We start from the raw sequence: 22,369 nt of genomic DNA, 5'->3' as shown, positions 1-22,369 counted from the left end.
GGAATAATTCAAACCTTAAGTTCACCATCTTGAATCTCCAGAAACTTAGATCATTGATCTTGAAACATTTTTCTTTTTAAAATAGGCATTTAAACCTCTAAATTCCTCAAGTCCCAATTTTTGATTAATTATTTTTCAATAGCATTAGATTCAAAATATTTTTAATTTCATTTGTGATTTTCTTTTCACTAAGCTATGGATTAATAAATGTATTATTTCAATATCCAGGTATTTGAGGAATTTTCTAGAGAGCTCCTTAGAATTAATTTCTCATTTAATTTCCTTATCGCCAAAGATATACTCTCTGTGATTTTAATCCTTTTAAATTAATTGAGATTTGTTTTATGGCTCAGCATGTAGCTATTTCAGGAAATGTCCAACGTGCACTTGAGAAGAACAAGCATTCTGCATTGTTTGATGTAGTTCACTGTGTTGATTGTGTATATTTATTGTCAGTGTCATTAAGATTTTATATACCCTTACTGATGTTTTACTTATTATTTTGATTACTGACAGAGAAATGTTAAAAACACCAACTATGATTGTGGATTTATCCATGTGTTAATGAAGCCAGAATTACACAGGCAGATAGGCAAAGGTTGATCTGGAGAATGGAGAAATTGAAATGTTAATTCCTTCAGAACCCTTCCTCCACCCTTATCAAGATAACCTGCCCCTGTTCCAACCTGTTGCTAAGGTAACCTGTCCCAGGGATTGTCCCTCTCTACAGAGAGTTGTTAATTACACCCCCTTCCTGCCCAGATCACTCCTCCCTAGTCCCTCCAGTTTACCCATTTACCATCTTTTGATCATGCCACCTAGCATTTCTTGTTCCTTTGTACATCCAGTAATTTATTTGAATATTGGGTATTACTCACAATATAGATAGAAACTCTGTATTCTGTTATCTGCCTTAATGGAATGTTAATTTTTTTAAAAAAAATTTTTAGTTGTAGGTGGACACAACACCTCTATTTTAATTATTTATTTTTATGCGGTGCTGAGGCTCGAACCCTCACAAGTTGCTAGGCAAGTGCTGTACCATTGAGTCAGAACCCCAGCCCCAAGGAATGTTAACGTTTATTGTAGCACACAGATCAATTGTTGGCTGATCATCCTGAACTTGTATAGATTTGTCTTTATACTTTGTCGAGTAGATGTTTAGAAAGCTTTCCCATTTAGCTCGTATAAGGATTCATATTGTAGAGCAGGTTGAGAGAGTAGGTCTTACTCTCTGTAAGGTGTGGTCCTTATCCTCAGGTGCAGCATTCTTGGTTTCGAACCTTAAGAAGTTTACAAGATATTAATGATGACTATCCACTGTAGCTGTGGAAGATCTCCAATATCTACAAATTCTGTTCAATCTTTACTATCTCTGTTCTATACTCAGTTGTGTAGTAGTTGTTTTCTGGTAATCCTTGTATAGTCTTTCCCTTCAGATGAGATTAAAATTCTCAACCAAAAACTGAGGCAGAGTTCCATCCAAGACCTCACCCCAATTCTGTGAAGCTCCTCCCCTCTGACACCCTGCCTTGCAGATTCTAGTCACTTCCAACATTCCAAACTCTAAGTTTCCTCAGCTCAACAGTATCATACATAGTGCTCTGCTTAGATCATAGCTCCCTGTGCCATGTCCGGGAGAATGTTGCCGGGCAAATCTACAACAATGTGAGGCTCATCTCATGGGTTTAAATTGGGATCATGGTTTATATTGCCTGTTTTCCAGTGTGTAAATTTTTTTTCATATATTTTGTCCAGTTTTATGATTGCCTCAGCAGGAATAATTCAATACTTATTATTATATCATAGCCAAAAGCAAATCAGGTCAAGATTTGAATTCAAGAACAAAAATTGAAAAGTATTTTTTTGAACCTCTTCCAAATTCTCCATCCAATTTTCTTTGTAGTTTATTTTAAAATTTGTTTTAATTAGTTATACAAACGACAATAGAATGCATTTCATTTTATTGTACGCAAATGGAGAACAACTTTTCATTTTTGGGTTGTACACGATGTAGAGTCGTACCATTTGTGTAATCATACAAGTACCTAGGGTAATGATGTCCGTTTCATTCCAACATCTTTCCTAACCCCATGCCCCTTCCCTTCCCCTCCCTCCCCTTTGTCCAATGCAGAGTTCCTCCATTCTTCCCATGACCTCTGCCCCCATTATGGATCAGCATCCACTTATCAGAGAGAATAGTTGGCCTTTGGTTTTTGGGGATTGGCTTACTTGGTTTAACATATTCTCCAACTCCATCCATTTACCTGCAATGACATAATTTTATTCTCTTTTAATGTTGAGTAATATTCCATTGTGTATATATATCACAGTTTCTTTATCCATTTATCTATTAAAGGGCATCTAAGTTGGTTCCACAGTTTAGCTATTGTGAATTGAGCTGCTATAAACATTGATTGGTGTATCACTATAGTATGCTGCTTTTAAGTCCTTTGGGTATAGACCAAGGGGTGGAATAGCTGGGTCAAATCGTGCATCCATTCTAAGCATTCTAAGGAATCTTTTACTGCTTTCCAGAGTGGTTGCACCAATTTGCAGTGCCACCAGCAATGTATGAGCATACCTTTCCAACCCCCATCCTCATCAATAGTTATTGTTGCTTGTATTCTTGATAATTGCCATTCTGACTGGAGTGAGTAGCTTTAATTTGCATTTCTCTAATTACTAGAAATGTTGAACTTTTAAAATATATTTGTTAATTGATTGTATATCTTCTGAGAAGTGTCTGTTCAGTTTTTTTGCTGGAATTGAAACCACTGAGCCAAATCCCCAGCCTTCTTTTTAATTTTTAGTTTTGAGAAAGGGTCTTGATAAGTTGCTTAGGGCCTTGCTAAGTTTCTGAGGCTGGTCTTGAACTCTGGATGTACTGCTTCAGCCTCCTGTGTCACTGGGATTAGAGGTGTGGGCTGCCACCCCCAATTCCACCCAATTTTCTAATGCTAAAACATTCATATTTATAGAACATAACAAGAATGTAAATGATTTCATTCACTAAGGAGTTTAATATATTAAACTTGTGAAACTAAGCCAATTAGACTAACTTGGCCATTTTCAAACACTGTTTTACTCTGAGATTGCCTGATATTGACTATAAAAACTAAATGATTAATCAACAAGCCCTTCTCTAACACCGCTATCCATGCAATCCATTTCAATCTGGGCCTTAGCGTATTGGATGACTTACTGAGTCTGTTTGCAACTTTGTATCATGGGGGAGTCTGGACCAAAAAAGAAAAGAACATTTGAGCAATCTACTATTTTTGTAGAGCAGATAGTTAACACTATCAAAATGTTAGGGAGAAAAAACAAGTGGATGATATTACTTCACATTTGAATAGTGAGTATCTTAATTAGACCTTTCTCTTAATATTCTAAAAAGAACAAGAAGTTGTTATTATTCCCATTTTACAAATGAGGAAACTAGGAATCAGATAAGTTATTGGCCTTGTCCAATGTCACATAAGAAGATGATGACAGGACTGAGAAAGGTAAAGTCATCATGAGTAAATTATCAGGTAGCCCTGTGGATGAGCACCTCAGGCCATTTCTGGAAATAGAATACATAGCCAACCATGAGGTGTAAATTGAGAGATGCCAAATCATTTATTCCCTAGCTTGTTACAGGGTCTATAATTTGAACATTAATTATTCATTTTAGCTTGAGACACTGTTGACCCATTAAAATGGAAGCCTAATTATCTTATATTTGTACAGAAATTCACAATTTTCTAAATGTGTTTTCCATTTAATAATAACACCTAACATTTACTGTGAGTACTTTCAAATGTGGCAAACACTATTTTAAATGCTTTGCACATACTATTTTTATCTACACAAAATTCTGTGGGAAGGGAACTATATTTATCTCCATTTTATATGTATATATATAAAGCCTATAGAGATTCAATAACTTGCCTAAGACAAAAGTAGATAGGTTAGGATTTGATTCCAGATTCAGAATTCTTACTTTTAACCACTAAATTATTTGTTATGCAAGTTAATCAAATCAAAATCCTGAAAGACAAAAACACTGTTAAATTATCCTTTGTAGATGAACAAATTAAAATCCAGAAAAGCTAAATGAGTTTTCTAAGGTTCCCCAACTAATTATTAGTTGACACTTGGCGAATCCTGGGAATCATGATACCTCATCAACTTTTTACAACATACTAAACCAAAACAATTACTAGTTAAGTCATTATCAGCAAAAAGAGAGATTGAGGCAAAGACGGTTATATTTTTATGAGAACTGAATATGTCCTGAGACACTAAAAAGCAGCCTGTGAATTTTCTAACTCCCAGGTGGTAGGGGAAATATTAATTTTATTCTGTAAATATTTACTGATTCCCTAACTAAGTTCCAGGTATCATTCTCAGTGCAGAAATAAATCTATTAACAAAGCAAACAAAAAAAAAATACCTGTCTTTATAGAATTTACATTCTAGTGAAATCTAAAAAAAACATTACTGATAATACAGAAGAATTATATTGAAAGTAAACAGGAGCATAGCTGAATTAAAACTAGAAACAGCTAGAATTTTTTTCCCCCGAATCTACTCATCATTCTTCAGTAACTCACTTATTTCACACATGCTGCTTCTAGGAAACAACCAATATTAAAATGTGGGTGATGAACTTTTTCAAAATACATTGCCAGACTTGTTATCCATGGTGTAAATTATGGAATACCAAAGGAAGAGTCAAGTTCTTCAATAGTAAGAGATATAAAGACAGTTTTATAGTACATTTGATCTCATAAAATTGTTGAGAAAGCATCTAGCCTTGAAAAAAGGGTTATGATCTATCAGTAAAATCTAAGATTCTTCTTAGGGTCTTCTTTTAGATTATCAGAAGTTCTTACTACTGAAAAGTAGAATATTGGCAGCTACAATAGGTCTTTGATGAGGAAGAAGGCTGATGAGCTAACAATAGTCAACTACCTCAGCATCATCATTTTAACAAAGATCTAGCTTCTCCATTCTCTGCTTGGATTTACTTTAACAAACTCCTCAAAGTTGGCAAGGGACAGATTCTTAGTTCAGGATAGAAAAACCCCTGCTTTGATTCTTTAGCCTGAGTTGCTAGGCAGCAGCAGTTCCCAGTTTGAGGCACCCAGCTCTTGCTTTTATCAGCACTTGTCAATCATGCCCAGCAGGCAAGAGCCTTCATGAAAAGCTTATTTTCTCCTCCTCTTTTTTTGGCTGGCTCTATCTGCACCAATCTCGTGGGCTTTTTCCAGGGTTACACTAGACTTTAGAGAGAGAGAATATTCCTAATACCACTTCATTCCTAAGACTCAAGAAGATGTACCCCCTCAATGAACAGCCTGAAATTCTAGAGGATTTTACTCTTTTGGCCCAAGACTGTTTTGCAAATTCAGCCCCTGTCATTGAGAGGTTTGGGTGAATGAATTTATCAAATCATTTCCACTAGACACAGCTGGGAGTGTTAGAAGTCAGGGAGGCCAGCAGAAGGGCAGTTACAAGGAAAGGAGGAGCAGGGAGAGGAAAAGGCATTGTGAAGGGAGCAAGGAGTCGCAAAGTCAGGGCCACTGATGACAAATCTCTCTGCTCCTCAGCTTCCCCAAGGGCTGGTATTATATGTGTCAACTAAGTCACTGTCTTTCACTAAACAGATCCTCAATATCCTCCTGGTGTTCACTCATGTCAGTCAGGAATGGAAACTGAAGGTCAAAATGGAGGTGAGTGTGGGAGATGCCGGAATGAGCTCCCAAGATCCCTCTTCAGGAATGAAGGACCAACCAACCCCAGCTGTTGGGACTGCTCCCTGCACCCTGCCCTCAGCAGGCAGTCCCCTTTGTAGATTGCCTCAATGTAAGGAAACTGCCTTCATCAAGATCCTATTTCCTTCCCACAGAACCCCACATCCAGTAACTGATTATCAGAATGGAGTAAAGGCCCAGCCTGGGACAGCTGTGTACTTTCAACCTACCTTCATTACTCCCAGTATGGTTGGCTGAGGCATCTGTTGATATTACATCACAGCTCAGCTTCTTCCTCTACCCAATCCTGCTTCCTTTCCCTCCCTTCTACAGGGGTTGATTTCAAAAGCACTCCTTAAAAAAATTCCTTGCATGCTAAAATCCCCAAGGTCTGCTTCCTGGGGACTCCAGTATGGGATAACCATGCCAGGAGGCTTCCATTCCTCAGATGCGGTGGTCTTGGACTGCTGTACACAGTTACTTACTGCTCTGGGAAAATTTCCTCAGTGACAAAGGGAGTGTGACTTGGCCCAGGGAAATCTTCCTTTGTTCCTGAGGGAGGTCCTGGAAACAGCTTTTCAGACATGAGACCACAAAAGCGTAGTTGATCCATTTCACTCGATAAGCATTCAGTAACCATGGGTCCTTCAAGCACAAAATCATTTCTTACCATGTGGTCGCTGTTGTCATCATCATCTTTATTGTTGTAACATTTCAAGCAGTATCCCCAAGCCTAATATTCCAGGACTTATGAATCACTATCCATTCTTTTCACATTCCCCTATGTTTTTCTGAACAAAGCTGATATCTCCTTTTACTCTTCCTATTTCCAGATAGATGTATACTTAGTTTTCAAACTGTCTGTTTATGACATTCCCCCATCTGCTGAACCATTCTAATTGTCTTTCTCTGGATCTTCATTTCTGCTTATTTTTTTTCAGTCATAGTGGTTTTATGTTTCTAAATATGAATGAACCAGGGTTTTAAACCCAGGCGAGATTACATTCTTTTGGTTTGTTTTTAGTATTCTCACTAAAGGTGTTCAGCCAGGTTTTGTGGAAAAGCTATTCACTGGGTAAGACTGACTTTAGGGCTTCTCTGAGCATATCATACAATTCAAAATCCATTCCCATAAGCAAAATTCAAATCATTATATTTCCTCACACTCCACTTTGCATCTGCCCTCACTAACACCCTGCTGCTAATTTTCCAGTGAGCTCTCTATGATTATCTTCACTGGCTCCTATTTCATTCCCTCAAATAATTTAATGTCTCCTACAAATGTAGAAGGTTGACCACAGATGTCCTTTGTTAGTATATTTCTACTCATGAAAAATAACTAGTTCTGTTCAGATCTCTCAGGATTCAGTTATTTAGATCTCTATTAAGTGCCCATATTCCTACCTTTTGTTTCCTGTTTTTAATTTACATTACTTTTCCTCTGCAAAATAACCCCAGAAATCCCATGGTGATGTACATTGGGAACTGATATAATGTAGTGATAATCAAAAGGCTATTTTATTGTATATTATTTATCTATTTATTTATTCTAATTTGTTATACATGACAGCAGAATGCGTTTCAATTCATATTATACATATAGAGCACAATTTTTCATGTCTCTGGTTGTACACAAAGTAGAGTTACACCATTAGTGTCTTCATACATGTACTTAGGGTAATGATGTCCATCTCATCCCACCATCTTTCCTACCTCCACAGATTCCACAGATGTACAAAACAGTCATTTGTTGATTAGTTCTTTGACAAAAGAACCTGGAAAGCTTTGGGTAATAACATGGCCAAAGCAGAATCCAGAGCTTTTCAAAGTCTAGGCTTAGGCTCAATCTGATGTTTGGTGCCTTTGTCAGTCTTGTAGTAAGTTGCGAACTTCTTCACTGACTCTAAATCTTTTCCACTTTCTGGTTGTGATCTACCCAATTCCAATGTCCTGAGTTTGGCCCCTTTAATATTCCTCAGGTTACATTTCACTTCTTACAGATTTCAGACTCAGAGAAAGGGCCACACAGGTGCTTGTGAAATTACCACCTTTGGGATGTGGACAAGTTATCTTAGGAAAAGCAAGATCAAAATCAGACTTTCAATGTAGGCAGGAATGGCACTACATAAAATGTCACCATTGCGTTCAGAGTTACTTTTCAAGATTTAGGGCAAAATCTGGGGATCCTGTTACTTATTACAGACTGTGACGAGTGATGTGAATGTAATTTACATCATAAGGAACAAAAGCTCCTATTCTCTCATACTGATCCATGAAGAACGGGGAAAGGAGGCATCTTATAAGGTATGAATATAAAATTTCTATTCTTCCTGGCTGTGAATCACATCTCTAAATATAGAGTTGCATGTGTGTGCATGCACACAATTGTAGCAACTTTCCTATTGACTCAAAGGATTTTATTTCAGCTCTTCATTTCTAAGAAGTCACTGTTCTCTCCTATTCCTGTAGGCCTGAATCACCCCTCCCATCCCTTTTGCTCCCTGTAAGATAACAGAGACAGATTTACACAACTAAAGTACAGGGTATTTTTAGGAACAAGCTGCCACTGGAAGTTATACCTCTTGATGGAAATCAAATTGCCATATCATATTTCGGGAAAAAGCTTAGCATCTAATGACTACTGATAAAGCAACATGCACCTTGTAAACCTTGCCTCTTGGACACTGAAAACCTAAATGAATTTCTAGGGGTTTTTATTGAAAATTTCAAGATACTACAAATCTTTTCGGGAAATAGATGATTTAGACAGATACATAATTTCTATGTTTGGATATTTTTACTTCAGTTACCCTAAATATTTTAACTTGATATTCAATCTGTGTTTGAAATAGAGTGAGAGCTACCTATTTTTATTTGTGTTAATATTATTCTGTAGGACACCCAAAGCTACATCGTACAGCCATGTGGCTGAGTGATGGAAAGTTGGCAACCCAAGTATTTGGTTTATAGCAATATGTGTGTTATGCAAGAACTTGAATGTTTATGCCCCCTCCCAAATTCACAGGTTAAAACATAATTAACAAAGCAATAGTGTTGGGATTTTGGGAGGTATTAAGTTATGGGGAGTTCTACCCTCATGAATAGACGAATGCTGTTAGTCTATTTTAGGTCATACCTTATAAGATGCCTCCTTTCCCCGTTCTTCATGGATCAGTATGAGAGAATAGGAGCTTTTGTTCCTTATGATGTAAATTCACATCACTCATCACTCACACGTTCTAGGTGAGGGCTCTATTGCTGAGCCACAACCCCAGCCCATGTGATTTTTATGTACAATTTCCATGTGATAATTTTATACATGTAAAGACTTTACAAAGAGAAAACTTTTCCCAAATGTGTATATTTTTGTTGTTGTTGCAGAGTTTGTTCTTTTGGCAATTTCTGAAAAAGCTGAAGAGACACTGTGATTATCAGCATCTGGTCTGTAGCAGACTGTCAGACTACAGTGTTATTCCAAGGGTCTGGAGGTCAGAGAAAAGGAAAGAGTTCCCCCTTTCGTGTTTCATTTATTACACAAATTATTTATAAGGGAGGGAGGAGAGGAAAAGAAGCAAGGAAGAAGTTGCTGTACGCTGTTCACTTTCATATGCAATGCGATTATGACACCTTTGTTGGGTGCTTGGCTATTTATTTGTTCTTGCTTGAAAAATGAAAGCCAATTTGTGAAATCAAAATATTATTAAATCATTTCAATCTTCCAAAGATATTTTGCCTTTTTAATCAATAATATCCTCTGTGCATAATCACAAGAATCTTCTTTCTCATAATTTTTGAGATTTATTTTGTATATACAATTAATTGGAGATATATCCATATAACCAAAAAAATCTCCAATTAATTGTATATACAAAATTAAAAAATATATATATATATCATCCAGCTCCAGGAATGAACCCAGAGGTACTTAATCACTGAACTACATCCCCAGTCTTTTAAAATATTTTATTTAGAGACAGGGTCTCGCTGAGTTGCTGAGGGCCTTGCTAAGTTGCTAAGGCTGGTTTTGAACTCACAATCCTCTTGCCTCAGCCTCCCAAGTGCTGGGATTTACAGGAGTGTGCCACTGTACCCAGCAACATTTTGTTTTATAAATCTTTATTGAATGTCATGGTTATCCTTTGAGGAAATTATACTTGATCACTGATTGCATTTTCTCTCGAATTCTACATTAATATTATGGAGTCGTTTTTCATTTTTTTAACCATTTTGATTGAGGCATATTGACTCATTGGGGGAATAAACATGGAATTGCTTTATTATACAAATGACTGTTGTCAGCTGAGCTGAATAGACTCTTTATAATATTTTAGTTTGATCTTATAATTCTCATTTCTTATTAGGTTATTGAGGCTCCCAGTTAGAATATTAATGTCTCCCCCTCCTCCAAGTACAGAATAGATTTGTGCTTGCAGTGGTTTGGTGAGACAGAGTCCATGAGAGTGGGGAAAGGAGAGGAAGTCAGCAACACCATTATTATGCTCTCTTGCCCCTTCCCTCATCCCTCTGACTGTCTCTCAGCTTGTAGCAGGGAAAGACTTTCTCTTATGTGGCTGCAAAAGGGGCATTGAGGATTACTGATTTGTTCGTTGTAAGTGTTATTCTCGTTTATGAGCAACCACCCATCAGTGGTGACAAGGTAGCCACTGACTCTTATTGTCTGTCATCCTTGCTGAACCAGCTGATTATCTAGACTAGGTAGATGGAGGATGTCCATGGGTGAGGGTTTCAATCCCAAGAAACTTCCCTAGGTACAAAACAGCCCTTTTAAATATCAAACACATCTTCTATCTGGCTGCAGATGGTACCCAGAATGGCTGCATATTACTCTTTGACCCAAGTTATGGCAGTCTCCACCAAGCTACAACTCTCATCCTTGTCTACAGTTTTCAATCCCAACTCGGATAAGTCTGGAGGAATGGGGATATATATATATCCCCACCCTTGCCCCAAATTTTCAGGAACTCAAGGAGGAAGCCTCACAAGAGAATTTTCTTGTCCCCTCTCATTCAGCCTCTTCCAATCACTATAGCTTTCTGAACTTTTTTCTGGAGTGTAAGATATAAGCCTCCTTTTCATTCAGAAAAACAATCTCTCAAACTTCACAAATATACTAGTCCCCCTTTATCTGTGAGAGATATATTTCAAGACCCCCCAATGGCTGAAACCTTGCATAGTACTGAACCCAACATGTGTCTTTTTCTTATGCATTCATAACTATGATAAAGTTTAATTTATAAATTAAGCACAGTAACAGATTAACAGATTAACAACAATAACTCCTCACAAAAGAGAACCATTATGACAATTTGCCATAATAAAAGTTAAGTGGATGTGACATCTCTTTCTCAATATCTTATTGTACTATCTTTATACTTCTTGTGATGATATGAAATGATACTTAAAGGAAGCATTTATGGCTTCTGATTGGCATATCCAAATTGCCAGCATCACTACTCTTGTGTTTTAGGGCCATTATTGAACAAAATAAAGTTTGAAGCACTGCAATACCAAGACAGTTGATCTAATAACTGATATGGCTACTAAGTGACTAATGGGAAGGTAGCATATACATTGTGGATACCCTGGACAAAGGGATAATTTCCATCCTAGGCTGTATGAAATAGTGTGGGAATTTATCACACTATTCAGGGTGGTATGCAATTTGAAACTTATAAAATGTTTTTTTTTCTGAAAATTTTCATTTATTATTTTCAGACCACAGCTAACTTCAGATAACAAATCATGGAAAGAGAAACCACAGATGGGGGGGGACTATTGTAATTATCTTGGTTTCTCTTCCTTGCCTCTGAGAAACTAGTCAAGATATTCCTGCCTTTATAAACACAGGGTTCTCCCAAAAGTAAACCTCCTACTATAGAGGAAGTGGAAAAGATGAGGAGGCTGGAATTTTAGTTCTACTAAAGTGGCATTTTGCAGCAAGTTTTATGGAGTCACAACTAACCCAAGAGCTGCTGACGCTCTGACATCAAAATGAGGCCCCTGAGTGCTAGACCTACTTCTAGAAAAGCAGGAGTTATTATAAAATGTCCATGCATCTTTTAACCTTTTTAAAAATTTTTGTTTTAGGTTTGGCTCCAAATTACCCTACATGCATAATCTGCAAGTCTGCCTTATGATAAGAGAATTTAACCATTAACATTGTCAAAACTGGAATGTTTGATCTCACTTTATTTTTTAAACTGCTTCATTACTATTCTCTTTTAATTACTATTATTTAGTAATCAAAAGGAACAAATTACTGATATACTGAACAACTTGGATGAATCTCCAAGAAATTATGTTTAGTGAAAAAGCCACTCCCAAAAAGTTACATACTTTATGGTTTCATTTTTGCAACATTCTTGAAACAAAAAAAAAATTTTAGAAATGTAGAAAAGATTAATGGCTAGCAGGATATAGGTTTATATAGGGGCAACACAAAGGATCCTTTTGGTAATGAAAATATTCAGCATAGGTACTTTAGTGGTGGTTACACAAACCTACAGATGTGATAAAATCATATTGAACAAAATACACATGTACAAATGAACTCAGGTAAAACTGGAGAAATCTGCATAAGATAGATGATGGACTACATCAATGTCAATATGTTGGTTATGATATTGCAGAATATGACAACTAGGGGAAACTGGGTAAGAGTACTTGGGGTTTTCCATCTTATTTCTTACAACTGTAAATTAACCTACAATCATCTCAATAAAGTTTTCAGTCAAAAAAATCCACCAGAATCTGTCTTAAGTCTTGGCCACTTTACATTAACACCCCCTAGTACACCACAATGATTTACTTTTATTTTTGAACTAAAATATTTCTTGAGTTTAAGTTTATATATATTTGACATCATTGCCCCAGTTCTACTGGTTCTAGCCTTTTCTTCTGGTCTGCACCCTCAGATCTCTTCTCTATCCCCTACATTCAACCTTCTCTTTCTTATAGGGTTATTCTTCTAATTCTTTTATTCTGTGTCCTGGAAGAGTTTTGATATTGGTTCTCTGGAGTCCACAGCATAGATTTGATTTTCTATAGTGTTAATTCTATAGTATTGATTCTGATTTTTTTTTAGTTTTGTTCTTCATTTTCACTACCTTTAAACATTATTTGCCTTTTTAAAACCAACTCTTTTTCTACCCAGCACTCAATCAGCTCCCTTTCCATGTCAATATTTTATCTTCTCATCTTTGATTTTCTCATTTATATAGTCCATTTTTTCAACACAGATCACTAAAATTAACTAGTTTCATGAAGTGGGTCTTAATAAAAAATAAGCTCTTCCCAGCTTTTAGACTGTTATATTATTGTATTATTATCTTTATTGCTAAAGAAAGTATTCCCTTTGGTTTTGTGTTGATCTTAGTTTACTCATCCCTAAAGAAGGAGCATTCTATTGAGTTCTGGAATCATCTATAAAGAGGGAAGTGTTGTTTTCTCCTTGTCTCTTTTCCATTTGCCTAGATACCATCAGAATCCTCATTTTTGCTCATAGCCTAGAATAAAGCTACCTCCTAGATAACTTTCTGGATTTGGGGGCTTTTATTTGCTATACATTTTGGTCCTTAAGAGAAGTCTTTGGATATTTTTGCCTTATAATTTTTTCACAAGGAGTCGGGTTTATTTCAGAATCCTTTGAAATCCTTTGTATTTCTTCCCTATCCCCCAAGAAATCATTCTTTCAAATTCAGTCCCTTCCCACAACCAAATTCACATCCCAAATATAAGTGCTCCCAACCATATTATGTAGCTTACCTTATCAGAAATTACAGTCTTGTGGTGGGGAAAAGGGAGAATGTACCTGAGTCTGGCAACCTTAGAAGCCCTAAGGATATCACAACTCTTGTGTAATAGGGGTAATTCTCTCTCTTTTTTCTCTCTCTCCCTTCCTCCTTGCTGCAACCCACATCCCCACATCTCCCCATCCCTCATCCTGGGGTTAAATGTGAAGTCCATTATTCCACTCCAAACAATAATAATTGATAATAATCGCCATGCTTTCCTGATAACACAGAAATTCCCCTTAAGCATTTTATAAGAGGGAATAATAATCAGATTATATTTTCAAAAAAACTACCAGACTACTATATTGGAAATAGGTTTGAAATATGTTTGAACAGAAATGGGAAGCCAAGCTAGGAAGATAAATTGTAAGAATCCAAGAGAACAATAGTAAGACTTGAACCAGGAAGCAGGCACGGAGATGGTGAGAAGGCAAAAGGTTCATTGAGAGGTGAAATTGAGGTGAAATTTATGAGATGGAATTGACCTGAAAGACCCTCCTGTACTAAGCAGGTTAGTGCATGGTAAACAACTATATCTGTGCTAAATGGAGAAACTGGCAGTTTGTATGTGATTTCTAGTAAATATATTGGAATTTTATGCTTCTTTATCTTTCCAGGGAAAGATGCTAATGTAGATAAAGGAACAATCCTTCCTAAAATTGTTAACAGGTTTTTTGTTTGTTTGTTGTTATCAATCCCTGAATATCATGTTTATTACACGCCAACACAGCCAGGTAAATACTTGGAAATGTCTTTATTTTATGGAAACAACGATGGAATAGCATTAGTTAATAGCACTGGTTAAACAGATAATCAAACAGTTTAAGCATTAGTTAAACAGATAATCAAAACTGGAGAACTCACAGGATGAGTTGGCATTATTGTCTAGGTTGCCATCTACTGTCAAAAATTCTGCACAACAGACAAGGAACCCTAAGGATGTCACATCTAAGGGATCCCACTTGAAATTCCTGTGTTAGTTTCCTCAAAGTCTAGTATAATAGGTAAACGCCTGCCAACTGCATCTAATTAAGCAGCTCTCTGATTTTAGACAAGTAACTTTGTCTCTGTGGGCCTGTTTCCAAATTCATAAAATAAGTATTGGTCTATTTCCAAGGTTCTTAAAAACTCTGCATAGTTCAAAGGCTTGTCTTTTTTGTAGATGAGCAAAAACAACCATCCAAGATGAGGCACATGTATTTTTGCTTGAAGTTAGTCATCAAAGTCATATATTCTATGGTGAGCTGGGTTCTTGAGTGACCTTGAATTTTGAGAGATCTCATTTATCAGTTTAATTTTATTCCAAGTATTATCTACTACTTCAAGCAATTATCTATATTGTTAACCCCATGGTTTTTTCTAAGAGTAAAATCAAATAATTAAATGAGATTATATCACTATTCAAAACCCTCTAATTGATCTTTTTAAGTTATGACAGCCATCTTTAAGATTTTTGGTTATTTATCCTTATCAGAAAACAAAATGTATAATTTCTATATTTTTTCTGCTTACAAATGACATGTATTAATAATTGTACTAATATAGTGATACATAATAAAATTAATATAAAAACAAATATTTAAAGAATGGGTTAAAGGCAACATAAGATAATGTTGTTTCATTAATTGATCTTAGAAAAAAGAAGCACTTTGCTCACTAAAATAATATTCTGGTCTTTTAAGAGATTTTAAAATGATCATGTATTTTCTCAGAAGAAAGGCAACCCCCAGTGAGGAGGAAAGTCAATCTGAAACAAACCCAGAAACAATAAACTATAGAATGTAGAATTAAGAGATATTAATATTTAAAAATCTATGATTAACATTCCATGTGTTCCAATATGTAGAAAGAAAAGAGTAGTTTCAGGAGAGATACAGATGGTATAAAAATGACTCATATTGAATTCTGGAGATAAAAAATACAATGTATAAGATGAAAAACACACACTATGTGTGTGTGTGTGTGTGTGTGTGTGTGAGAGAGAGAGAGAGAGAGAGAGAGAGAGAGAGAGAGTGTATTTGGTTATCTGTTTAACTAATACTTTTCATACCTGAGAATATTTTCATTTTGCTTCTTTCACTTATGAAAAATATTTTGATAAGTATAAATTTCTAATAGGTACATTTGCTTTCAGTATTTTAAAGTGACTCCAGTGTTTTTTTACTAACATTATTTCCAACAAGAAGTCTGTTGTCATTTTTACATTTGTTCTTCTTTATATAATGTATTTTTATGGTGGCTCTTTTTAAAGATTTTTCCCTTTATTATTCATTTTAATCAAATTGGTTAGGGTGTCCCTTGGTTCTTTCATTTATTTATTTGTTTACAGCTCACTGATATTCTTGGATATGTAGATATTTAGTTTTTTTTTAAATAAAATTTGAAGACATTTCAGCCATTATTTCTTCAAAAATGTTTGCCCTCAACTCTTTCTCACCTTTGAAATTATAATATTATATATTATACACACACAAACACATAATACATATATATTCAGTATGTTTTTCATCTTATACATTGTATTTTTCATCTCTAGAATTCAATATGAGTCATTTTTATATCATCTATATCTCTCCTGAAACTGCTCTTTTCTTTATATATATTAGAACACCTGGAATATATTGATCATAGCTTTTCAAATATTTATATCTCTTAATTCTACATTCTATTGTTTCTGGGTTTGTTTCAGATTGACTTTCCTCCTCACTGGGGGTTATCTTTCTTCTTTGCAGGTGCTGAATTTTTCTATTGGATGAGGCATGGTGAATTTTACATTTTGGCATGCTGGGATGTCTTGTCTTATTTTTAATACTCTTAAACTTTGTTCTGGGTTATAGTTGAGTTCCTTAGAAACAGTTTGAAATTTTTGTGCCTTACTTTAAAGCTCTATTACATAGAACTACAGCAGCTTTTAGTCTCAGTAACTAATCTCCACTAGGGGTGATTTTGGCCGTAAGGGAAGGGAACATTTGGCAATACATGAAGACACTCAGTTGTTATACCTGAGGAGTAGAAGTGCTGCTAGTATCTAGTAATTAGAAACATTCAGTAATGTACAGGATGTCCCCCACACAAAGTATTATTTGGCCCAATATGTCAATAGTACTGAGTTTGAGAAACCATGGTCCAAGGTTTTTCTGACTCCACTATTGAGATACCACCTTTCTGAGTGCTCTCCCTGATGCACCATTTTGAGTGCTATTCCTGAGTTCTCTGCCCTGGCTACTGGGAAGATGAACTATTCCAAGCCCTGAGGGATGTCTGACTATTGTTTCCCCTCCTTGTTTCTGGTTGTGTCAGGCAGTTTCTTCTCACCCATGTGCAGAGCAGTTCTCAGCTGACGAGTGAGAGGACCACTCTACAGATGTTCAGAGCTCTCTGTGAGACATTTACTCTCCATGAATTCTAAACATCTTGGCCTCTTTTCAGCTCTGTTTCCTGAATTCAAGGTGCTCACCAGGCTCTTTGGGATTTCTTCCTGGTGTGGTGGCCTGGAAACTCTCTCTAACAGCTGAGGTGATTGTAGGGCTCACTGTATTCGTTTTCCTTATTTCAGAGATCATTGGCCACATTGCCTGTTATCCAAAGTCTGAGAACCACTGATTAATATATTTTGTATGTTTTTTTTTCAGTCATTTGATTAAGGAGAGTGAGTCCAGTCCCTGTTACTCTCTCATGGTCATGAGCAGAAATCCTGACGTCTTGTACTGTTACTAGCACAATATCACAATTCATCCTTAAAAATATTTCAAGTAGTATTGGTAATTTAAATGATTTCCCCCAACTTTGCTCTAGTTAACTTAGCATTGCTTTTGTCTTATTAGATGGCAAATGAAAGACTCATAAAGGAATACATTTGTCATCTCTGCCCTTTTGTTGGTATCTGCATTATTGTATTATATTCAGGCTGTGTTTTATTTGTAAAAATCTATTTTATTTTATTATAGAAATAACTTAGTTATATGCAAAAGTAGACATTGCAAATGAACCTTGTGATCTCTTCTTCACTCGGCTTCATCAGTTATCAATTCACAGCCAATCTTGTTTCATCTGTACTTCCCCCCACTTCTCACAGCACCCTCCCTGGCCCTAGATTATTCTGAAGTGAATCCTCATAGCATATCATTTCATCTGTAATTGTGTCAGTGTGTATATCAAAAAAGCAAACTGCCATTCCATTGGCACACATTAAAACATAATGATAATTCCTTAACGTCATGAATACACATTCTTCAAAAATTTTCTGATATTAACTTTAATTTTTTATCTATTTGAATTAGCATCCAAATATTATTCAGACATGGTGGTTGATTATATATGTTTTAAGTCTCTTTCAATATAAATTTCCTCTCTCTCTCTCTCTCTCTCTCTCTCTCTCTCTCTCTCTCTCTTTCCCTCCCTCCAATTTACATGTTAAAAAACAGTCGTCTGTTCTATACATTTCCCCATCACCTGGATTTTGCTCAGAGGTCAGATGTCATGCAACATATTCCTCAATTGCCTATATTTCCCATAAATTGGCAATTACATATAGATATTTAATCAAATTCAAGTTCAACTGATTTGGGCAAATCACTCTATGAATGGTGTGCAATTTTATCAGGAGGTATACTTTACAATGCTAGCAGCCTTAGGTAATCATTGCATAAATCCATTAATTCATTACAAACATGAAATTGTTCTAATTTTAGCATTCTTTCTTCATTTATTAGCTGGAATACATGTATAAAGACAACCCTCTCTTCATGGTTATATTTTAATTCTATCATGCCTTCTTCACTTAGTAAACTGAATATAAAGTCAATACTTTTTTATTGTACCAGGCATTGAACCCAGGGGTGCTTACCCACTAACCACATCCCCAGTCCTTTTTATTTATCTATTTATTTTGAGACAGGGTCTCTCTAAGTTGCTTTGGGCTTCACTAAATTGCTGAGGCTGGCTTTGAACTTGTGATCCTCCTGCCTCAGCCTCCCAAGTCACTGGCATTATAGATGTGTGCCATAGTGCCCAGCTAAAGTCAATACTTCTTACTGTCAACTATTTCTTTTCAAAGGAATAGAAATTGCATAGGAAAAGGAGAATAAGTGCTGTATTTTTTTTCAAACTATCAATTTTCTCCTTACCATCCTCCAAAGGTAACTAAAATTTTTTTATCATTATAAACACATAGATTTAAACATATGTTATGTGTTTCAATCCAGTACACTTAGGTTTCTTTTTAATACTCAATTTGTGGGCTGGGGTTATAGCTCAGTGGTAGAGTGCTTGCCTAGAACATGTGAGGCACTGGGTTCAATTTTCAGCACCACATAAAAATAAATAAATAAATAAAGGTATTGTGCCATCTACAACTAAGTAAATAAATAAAAAGAATAATGCTCAATTTGTCCCATGTATGAACAGTAGAAGCCAATTCAAATTGACTCCTGCATTTTTTTGACATGACCCCAGTAGTCTTTAATGGCTTTCTTATATCTGGTTTGACAAATAATCAGGCTTATATAATTATGCTAGATAATAAAAACTCTCTCGATAGGGGTTCTACCATTTTGCATCCCCCCTACAATGCAAGAACACTGGTTTCCCCTCAGCCTTACCAATGCAGCATTGAATCAAACTTCTGGATCTTTGCCAATCTACTAAGTGGAAATTTTAGTTTGTATTTATCACTGTTAGACTAAATATCTCTTCATATAGTTAAAAGCCATTTGCTGTGTCCCAGCCCAGTTTGCAAAAAGCTTTTTAGTAATCTCAAATTTCTTTGCTAAACTCTTTTAAACAATGTATCTATTTTGTAAAGTTACTCTAGACACAATATAATCTGTTAATTCATTTAAGCAGGTAATAAGGATTCTAATGTGCTATATGCAGAGAGCTGAGAAAGAGAGCCTCTTGAGTTACAGAGCTCCCTTTCCTCTCTTCCCTCAGAGTACCTCATATTCTATAGGTGACACATTGGACAGATAGAATAAGAGATGGTGTCAAGGCAAATCTGTACCATATAGTTTAGGAATGTTTCACTTATTTCTAATTTTCTCAGATTAAAAAGACAATATGAGTTACCTCAATAAAGTTGATTTTTAAAATTTTTTTTAAATTTTTATTTGTCAATGGACTTTTGTTTTATTTATTTATACATGGTCCTGAGAACTGAACCCAGTGCCTCGCACATGATAGGCACTCTGCCACTGAGTCATCATCACTCTAGCCCAAAGTTGATTTTTGTTAATGAATATAATTAGGTCTAGGTTTTCATTTCACACTGCAGTAGTTCAACTTGCATATCCCAAACAAGGGATAGATAAAACCACTTTGGAGACAACTGACCAGAGGATAAAGTTCAAGCTTTTAAGCTTGGCACAACAGAAGATGCATCAGGATGTGGTTCCGGTCCCCTTTCCAGCCTCTTCTCACTTCACTCCTCCACTGGCTCTTGCTGTACCTAAATCCTTGCAGTTTCTTCAACATGCCTTTCTGTTTCAGGCATGTTGCATCTTCTCCCCACTGACCAGCAAGCTCCTGCCATAGGCTGCCACATAACTTGCACAAATATACTAGGCAACTCTGCTGGTCCTAGGCTGCCAGGAAAGAGACATTTGCTTTGTGGAGTCATCCTGATTTTTTCAGGCTGACTAAGGCTCACCATGAATGCAAAACCACTGACAGAACTGTTTGGAGAGTCTAGTAAGTAAGCACAATTATGCCTTTTCCTTTGACTAAAGATCATTCTCCAACTCTGTGATATTGGTAAGGTAGCTTTAGAAGGAGACACAAGAAGAAGTAACCAAGACTGGGGTCCAGCTTGTGCCTGATTCCCCCTTATTCTGTTATTAGTGGTCTGCCTGGAGATCTGGCTAGGGGGTCAGAGCTTGGGCATAGATCCTTGGAGGCAAGAAAGAAGCAGAAGCCCCAGTGGACACACTGAAAGAAATTGAGCTAGAGGAAAGAGCTACGCCAAAAATGAAGCTAGATGAGTCCCCAAACTCACTGAGAAGTCAGGCAAAAGTCAACTAAGAACTCAAGAAAGCAGAACTTCAGTGTGATTCTAGATGGAAACTCTTCTATCAAGATTTATCCTATTCCTATTCCAAACAGGAGGAGGGACTTCCAAGTCACACCTGTGTATCAGGCAGGATTACCATGTTTCAGCACCACTAAGCTTCTTGTCGCTTACTTCCTCTACACCTGCTTATTGGTGGCTTACTCTGCCTCCACTGTCCATGCAGAACCCCTCGTCCCCTTGGCATGGCCCCACTCTCTAGCTTCAAGCCTAAGAAAGTCCCAAGATCTGACAGAGAGCTGAGATGTCCCAACCCATTTGTTGATCTAAGCCTGTCTATAGAGCACTATATAACACTAACACTTAGAATCCCATTTGCCTTCTTATATTGATCATTTAATGGGTTCAAACCCAAAGTAGGGGAGGAATGAGCTGCTGGCATTCCTGACCTCATCACAAATTTAATTAGCTAAACCTAATCCACCAATTGTGTTCCACTTAAAGAAAGACTTAAAATAATGTGAATGCTTAGCTTCAAACTGCACGCAGGCTTCATAAATTCTATGGAAAGTTTATTTAAGATGCTGATTCCAGGGCCTCTCTCTGAGACTGATTCTGGAAAGCCTGGGATAACACCTGGAAATCTGAATATTTAAGTTTTCTGGTGTGTTTGGATATGGGCAGTTTTCAGTAGCCTAGACAATTAAAAAACAAACAAACAAAAATACCGCTGAGAAAGCTACAGGAGTCTTCTAAATGCTGCCTAGGGGATGGTCCTGCTTTGTGCAGGATGCATTCCTGTGGTGAATTATGGCAACCTCCTGTCCATAATTTGGCTTCCCTTGCATCTTGCCCACAGGATGATAACTCACAACCTGCTGACATAAGTACTCTGCTATGGACAGCTGTCTTTTTCATTATAAAATCTATCATTGGCATTCTGGTTATATTTTCATTTCTATGGCTTTGGAGAGCTTCTCTCATGGTACAAAGCAGAGCTGATCAATCTCACACGCTGACACGTCCAGAAGAATGTTCAGAACAGTAACTTCCTGCTCAAACCATCTGCTCTAATCCCAACAGCATCTACCCTACTCAGAGCTCCACCCCCGCCTGGCCTTTGTTCCTAACTCCCAGGGCCACCCACACAGCTACCCCTTTCCCAGGGTCCTGGGGAGCCACTCCCCTTTATCAAAACCTCCTTGTTCCCTACCACCTCTGTCTTTTAAAGGGCTCCAACCCTAGCTCTCTGATCTCAGCCCTTCCCCTCCTCTATGATTGGTCTGTGTTGTCAATCACTCCATCTGCTTTTTTTTTTTTTTTTCCCTTTTTTTCCTTCCCTGGGATAGAACTACAGAGTTTCCAGTCCCTGCTCCAGGAGGAGGGTCTAACAAAAGACCCCTTTCTTTTAACTTTGCTTAGTGCATGCCTGACCTCAGAGGGGATTTGGGAATGTGCCATGCCCCAGGGAAAGAAGAAAGGGGAGAGAAAAATTCTGGTTAACACCAGACCCTTCCCTGTGTTTAATGCACTAGGGTGAATGTCACCCTGTGCAGTGTCTTGGAAGTCAGCTGGTTTTCCTGCGCAATAATGCCCTTGTGAATTGCCTTAACCACAGGCCTCAGAATTCACACTGTGTCCCCATTCAAGGAAAAGAACAGAAGGAAAACCAAACTAGATTAGGCCAATCTTCCTTCCTGAGTAAGAGTGGGCTCTTTACAGCAGCTATGACTGACAGGTTGCCCTTCAAGCTATTTACCTCAACAGATTAAGGAAGTAATCTTCTATTTAAGCCTCTCCTTATTCCC

At 36.8% G+C, this 22,369-nt stretch overlaps 1 long non-coding RNA gene across 26 annotated transcripts in view; it reads right to left on the bottom strand.

Annotated features, from left to right (window-relative positions):
* LOC110598943 (uncharacterized) overlaps positions 1 to 22,369 on the bottom strand; it is a 100,708-nt gene that overhangs the window by 55,956 nt on the left and 22,383 nt on the right. For 9 of the 26 annotated variants that reach the window (XR_013434363.1, XR_013434371.1, XR_013434364.1 and 6 more), the window contains 2 exons: positions 6,230 to 6,389; positions 2,233 to 2,267 (listed from right to left, as the gene is read on the bottom strand). The exons of 9 other annotated variants lie outside the window; for them this stretch is intronic. This is a non-coding gene — a long non-coding RNA (uncharacterized LOC110598943). Of the gene's footprint in view, positions 1 to 1,947; positions 2,268 to 6,229; positions 6,390 to 22,369 lie in introns of those variants that run through there. 8 more of the 26 variants (XR_013434379.1, XR_013434390.1, XR_013434380.1 and 5 more) reach the window with 2 other exon arrangements.

Source organism: Ictidomys tridecemlineatus, chromosome 1 (assembly GCF_052094955.1).
Source record: "Ictidomys tridecemlineatus isolate mIctTri1 chromosome 1, mIctTri1.hap1, whole genome shotgun sequence".
In the NCBI taxonomy this organism is placed as follows: domain Eukaryota; kingdom Metazoa; phylum Chordata; class Mammalia; order Rodentia; family Sciuridae; genus Ictidomys; species Ictidomys tridecemlineatus.
This window is presented reverse-complemented; position numbering and strand designations above follow the sequence as displayed.